Here is a 6,724-nt window from a genome sequence, read left to right as displayed (position 1 = left end):
GTTACGCGCACTCGCAGTAACTCGCTTTCCTGCACGGCGTGCCTCAGAACAGGCAGTGTTTCCGGGGTTTTTAAAGGGCTGATTGTTGAAAACTAACTATTGGTTCTCAGTCTGCGTAGGGGAGATTTGATCCCCTCAGAAGGGGGGACTGGGCTTCTAAAAATGTAGGATTACCTGTGTGTTGGGTACCTCTTGTTTTAGCTGCGTTACCGATGCTGTCACTTCTGGCAGCTTCACCTCCCAAGGATGAGCAACACTGGCTTCTGCCATCCCGTGGCCGTGGGAAAATTACCCTGGTTTGAAAAGCTGAAGGCTGAGTTGGAGTTTGGGACAGGGAGTTATCTTTTGCCTACTTCAAGGGTGCAGTGTGTGACGTGCTTAGGCTGAGTCACAGCAGAAATTGTTTCACTTTGGAAAAAGTGAGGTGCGAAGATTTGATCATATCACATGTGAGGCTTTGTTATTTTTCAGGGATGCATGTATGGTTATTAACATCAAAGCACAAGGATGGGGGTAATGCAAGAGACTGTCTTTTAGTTGTTATCTTCTCCACAAAGACATGAAACACTGGCTCTTCAGCTTTCCTCAGCTTTGCTCTGAGACAAGAAAGAAGGTTTTACTAAGTGACACCAAGCTTTTGTTTTATGTCCATGTACTGTACCGTCACTGATTAAGTGGATTTTGTGCTCCATCCTGAGGAGGATGGACCAACTAGCAGAGTTAAGCATGTCCCATCCCCAGTGTTTTTCAAACTGTAAGTCTGGAAAAGGACCTGTGCCCCTAACTGCAGGCATTCTTGGGCTCTATATCCAGTACAGACAGCAGGGAAATTACTACCTATGTGAACACACCCACCTTAATGGTGAGCTGGGTGCTGCTGGCTGGGGAGGTGTGGAAGTGCAGGCTTTAGCAGAGGATGTGCAGGTTTGCAACCAGGGCTTCCATCGCTAGTGGTTAATGCTTTAGGGATTTTTGTTTTAATTGCTACTGTTCTTGAACTGGCTCTAATCCCATTAGTTCAGGTATGCCTGCAGGAGCTGTGCTTGCACCTTGGATTGCAGGAGAGACATAGCCTTAATGCTGGGAACTAGAGCTCTGCCAGCCAAGCAGAGTTTTTGTTGTATCCTGTTTGGAAATGAGAAATTCTTTTGCGACCAAAGCTTTTGCATTGAGGATTTATTTTCTGAAGCTGCCAAGAGTGCAGAGAGGTTTCTACTTTTGCAGAGCAGGCAGGAGATGGGAAAGTGCAGGAGCAGCAGGGTTGATAGGAGGAACATGAGATTGCTACAATTCAGCTCAGCTCTGACTCACAAGGAAGAGTCAGAGGCTGTGAAAGATGAGTGATGCAGCAATAAACTCGGTTTACTGCATTTCTGTGTCTTCCATCAAGGCTGACAGTAAACGCTCTCCTTCTTAGGAACTTTCTCTCTGAGTCAATCTCTCCACACAGACAACTTGATTCAGCAAATCTTTTGCTTTGCTTCACATAGAGGAAGCCTCTTCTTTCATTTGCTGCTGGGCTGGTGCTGCTGCCTGTCACCAGCACTTCAGAAGTTGATATCCTGGAATTCTGTGAACCAGCCTCTGTGGCTTCTGATGTGAACACCTGGAAGATATGAGCAGAGCGTGAGAAAACTCTGGGATGGGTCTGTGGTGAGAGGATGAGTGTGAGCCTGTGCTAGAAAACTGATGGGAAATTGCAGGGAGCTCCCGGTCCTGCCCTCCTTCACCACCCTGTCCACTGCACAGCAGGGCTGGGGCAGACCTTCACCCACAGGGGATGTGGTCACCGAGGTTCCTGTCCCCAACCTGGGACTGACCCTACAGGGTGTGATGACACTGTGTGTATTTGTGGCACGGTTCTCTCCGGAATGCCAGACATGTCGTGTGGCAGCTGAATGGGGAGACCAAGCCTTCCACCTACACAGCTCTGCCACCCCTTTGATATGCAATCCTGACCCCATGGCAGCCCCAGCTGCCAGGAGCACAGTGGAGCCTCTGCTCGCTGTCCTGGGCACACACACCCACCAACACAATCCAATCCTGACCCCATGGCAGCCCCAGCTGCCAGGAGCACAGTGGAGCCTCTGCTCGCTGTCCTGGGCACACACACCCACCAACACAATCCAATCCTGACCCCATGGCAGGGGGTTGCCACCTGTCCTGGGGAGCTCTGGCCTCCAGCCCCACTTTAGGCCAGGCTGTGGCCCCGCTGTGTCTCGGGAGCGCCTGGAGATGTGGCGCAGCTGTGCTGATGTCAGGGAGGGAAATTCCCTCCCTCCCCGCCTCGGGTGGCAGGAGTTTCCCGTGGGAGTTGTGCAGTGGCCTGCCAGCTCTCAAGGACAGGGCAGGCTCTCCTGGGGCCAGAGGAGAGAGCCTCCTTTTGGCCTTGTTTCTGATTTATCACTGTAGTTGCTGCTCTGTGTTTTGCCTTCTTCACATGTACCTGAATAACCATAAGGCTTGGAAAGGGAGATTGAGAAATATTCCAAATTTGGTCTCTCAGACCTGCTTCCTTCTGCTCCCTCTTCATAGAGAGAATGCCCTGGTTTTAGTAACAGTGGAAAGAAACCTCTCCAGTGCTCATATCTGCTCTTTGCTGATGGTATTACCTTTATAGTTAGTTTATAGTAAGTTTTGTTTGATGACTCCTCAAAGAGGAGAGAATGGAGATTGCAGCTTCCAAAACACATGTTCAGCTTCAAGCCTGCTCCTATGCCATCTCCTTCCAGCTACTCAAAAACAAGGGCCAAAACTTCCTGCTGTCCCCACTTTTGGAGAAAGAAGGCTCAGTGTGGCCCTCAGTGGTCTCCAGGAGAGGGGACATCCATAGCTGTACTGAGGCTTAACCAACAGACTGTGACTTAAGGAGCTACAGCTCTGAGGATCTTGGTGGGGGGTCAGTGAGATAAAGAGGCTGATGGATTAGAAGTGAGGCCAGCCTCAGGTAAGCTTTTTGGCTTGGCCTGATCCCATGGAGACACAAGGAGTTTGTGGTAAGCCCAGAGCACAGCTCAATGAACTGCTGAGATGGGCGCTCTGGGTTTCCCCCTAGAACCAGTCTCTGCCCTGGGACCTGGAAGATGGGAAAGCCTAGAGCAAACAAAGGATGCCACTAAGTGCCCCGTGGGAGCTGTCTCCATAAGCACGTGGGACAACAGGAAAAGAGTAAAAAGTGCTTTTCTGGAAGCTGTGGGGTTGGAGTAGAAAGGGAGGCAGTGGGAAACTCCTGTGGTAGCTGTTCTGGGTTACTTGAAAGTTTCAGGGTTGTTCAAGCAGAGAACTATGGCATGCCCTGAAAAAACTACAAAGTAGGTGATGGTGAGGGATGAGAACATGAAAGACTTCAGCTTTTCCCCTCTGAGGCAGTCAGTCTTCCAGTCCTTGTCATCTGAGTTCCTGCTGAGACAAGATCCCAGGACAAACACTCAAGAAATGGTTTGTGCCTCAGGAAAACATCTGTTATCCCTGCAAAGGAAAATGCCAAACTATACTGACCTTTGCTGTGAGCAGATGATGCTCTGACACTACAGTTGTGACACAGGAGACACCAAAGGCAACCAGACAGCTCTGAAAGTAGTTCCCATTGTCCTGTTGAGCAGGGCTGGAACAGTGCCCTGTCATTTGTTTCCTCCTAACTCTGCCTAAGCAGTTGATGGCCAGCATGAGGCTTGTGCAGAGCTCCAGGTGTGTGGTATTCACATGGAGAGATGGCAGTTTGAGGCTGGTGTGTATTTTAAAGTCCACAGTTTGTTAGCACTGAGATGTTCATGTTTAGCTGGAGAAGAATATGGGGAGTGGTACATTAAGTCACCTTTGCCATCTCCACTCCAGATGTGTCTGTAGGGCTGTGCTGCACTGCTTGCTCACTGAATTGTCATCAGTCCTGGGCCCACACCTGGCCATCAGTGACCAAACATGACCTGCACAGATGTTGCACAGATGTGGGGAGCTGCTGCCTGGGCTCAGTCCCTCAGGCCCCACCAGCAGCTCTGTGCTCCCCAGGCAGGGCAGTGCCAGCATGGGAGGCCTGGGGTATGAGTGCCCTTCTTTACTGCTTTGTGTTTTCACTAGAGACAAAAGGTGCTGGGGGAAATGGGCAGCATCGTGTGTAGAATTGTGGTGGTTTTATTTATTAATTTATTTTGTAAGCTTGCTCTCCTCCCCAACCCTTGTCCTTCAATATGGAAGGTGCAGGGGGGAAGGCTTGGATGAACCAAAAGCCAGAAATCTGACACTTCTGGAGCAGTGGGATCAGACATTAGCTGGAGGCAAAATCTGAATTCTTAAGGAAGCTTCTCCAACATCACAGCATTTGGCTAATTCTTCCAAATCCTCTGAGGGTCATACTCCTGTTTCCTCTTTCCCTTCACTGGAGTTACTGAAAAGTTGTCTGTGCTTACTTCTGTTCATGAAACTCCTGAAACCTTAATTCCTTTGAAAGCTCTAAACATCCCTAATATTTAGTTAAAGTTGAAAAATGTGTTCAAAAGGCATACTGATGTGGCTTTCTGTTCCCTTGGATAGCCAAGCTAAAAGCATTTTATTGCTGGTAGGAGGGAAATAAGTCCTTCTCTTCAATTTTTCCTAACAAAAAACCACCCCAAATACCCTGCAGACTTCTTGCTCTTTAAAGAAATTAATTTTAACTTAAAAGGAAAAAAAAAAAAAAGGAAAGAAAAGAAAAGAAAAAAGCCCCACCGACAAACGGCCACAACCTCTCCCCTGGAAAGCCCGAGCTGTGAATAAAACGTTTCATCCCCTGGCATAAAGGGTGGGTTTGATTTCAGGCAAATCCTGAAGCCAGCAGTTGCAAGGGTGGCTCAGAACAAAGCCAGCATCTTCCTGACTTCTTCAGCCCCGAGTGGTTCAGAGGAGCCCGGAGCCGTGGAAGGGGACCGGAGGCACAGAGATGCCGGGAGGCTGCGGTCTCTCCCTTGTGCCATTTCAGGACTGGGGCTGCTCGCAGGCATCCTGGCCCTGACCTCGGGTGGCGGTGCGGAGACCATCACAAATCCCCAGCAGTCTCCTCCCGGGGATATAAATGTTTCCCTCTGCTAAAAGATAATCTCCTGCTCATCTCAGGGACAGCTTGAGCGGCGGGAGGGTGCACGGAGGGGTAAGGGGAGAGCATCCCCAGCTGTTTCCAGGCTGCCTGTCTCCCGCAGCCCGGGAAGCGGCGGAGCGCAGCGCAGCGCCACATTCCTGCCCACCTACACACATGCTTCCTGCGCTGTAAATCCGCTGTCCAGACAGATCCCTGACACCCCGGCTTCCTGCGGGACACGTGCCTGGAGCCGCCAGATCAGCCTCACGCTCGTCACCAGCAGGGAAGGCTCCTGGGAAGGGCAGTGAGCACTGAGGATGTCACTAGCCCCTTTTCCTCTTGAGGTCTGACGCTGAAAGAAGCTCCCCCTTCTTGCCCGTGCTCCCAGGATCACAGAATCATGGGCTGGTTTGAGCTGAAAGGGACTTTAGAGATCATTCCAGTTCCAAGCCCCTTGCTTACTTGTTCTTCCACTAGAACAAGTTGCTGAGAGCTCCGTCCTGCCTGTCCTTGAACACTTGCAGGGATGGGCTGTCCAGAGCTTCTGTGGGCAAACTGTTCCACTGCCTCACCACACTCACAGCAAAGAATGTCTCCTTAAAGTAAAGAATTTCTCCCTAAATAAAGAATTTCTTCCTATATGAAGTTTACTATCCTCATGTACTCACTCAGACCGCCCTCTGAAATCCCCAACTCTCAAACATCTCAGGGTCCATCTCCCAGCAGGTTTCCTTTAAGGCAGTGCAAATGAACTTGGCCAAACACCACTGAGCCCCAAGAGCCTCCCAGCTATGTATGGGGCACTGGCAACTCACACAGGCACACACCCTGTGCTTGTGTTTCCCTGCTGACTGTGCTATGCAGCATGCCTTGCAGCTGAGAGGAGCTGGATGCAGCCTCGCTGCACTGCTGAATATCTCTGCCCAAATTCCTGGTCCATCAACCCATAGCTAAGTGTTGCCTGGGAGCAGGAGGGAGGAAGGAAGTTTGGGTTACAGGAGAGAAATCAGGACAGTTGCTGGCTTTTGCAGGGAGCTTTTGTACACTACTGCCAGTGGGTTTACTTGGCTCTGTTTTCCATCTGGGAAAAGCAAAAGATAGACATTCTGAGCTACCTCAGAACATGTCCAGATCTCTGTGGGAAGCTGAAAATGTCCAGTTCCCTGGAAAAAGCAGGCAGCTGCTGTGTCCACTACCAAAGCAAACCAAACCACGAGCAATTTGCATTTACCCAACCAGTAGCATGAGAGGTGGTACAGGTCTTAGGGAGTTGGTGGCCTCTTTTGAAGTTTTTGTGGAAATGCCCTTGCTAGAAATGTCTCTCATTAGTGCCTTGAGAGTGAGAAGAGAACCCTGGTACAAGTCACTATTTCTTATCAGAATTATGTGCTCCTGCTTTTTTTAATTAATTTCTTTTTCAGAAGAAATTCTTCTTTTGGTGTGAATTGATAGCAGACTACCACATCTTAAATGGGGCACTGCAAGATGTGTTCAGCACTGCCAACAGGAGCCACAGGACTGGGGGTTTGGGCTGTAACAGACTTGTATTTACTGTGCCTGGGGTACCAAGGCTGTGCAAGCTAAGGCAGTTAAAACCAGAGGCCAGGTTCATCCTCAGAGACAGGGGCCACCCCAGCAGCAGCAATGACAGTTTTACTTCACAGAGCCCTTGGGATG

This window comes from Parus major, chromosome 9 (assembly GCF_001522545.3).
Source record: "Parus major isolate Abel chromosome 9, Parus_major1.1, whole genome shotgun sequence".
Classification (NCBI taxonomy): Eukaryota; Metazoa; Chordata; class Aves; order Passeriformes; family Paridae; genus Parus; species Parus major.
The sequence above is the reverse complement of the archived record's forward strand: the minus strand, read 5'-3'. Positions refer to the sequence as shown.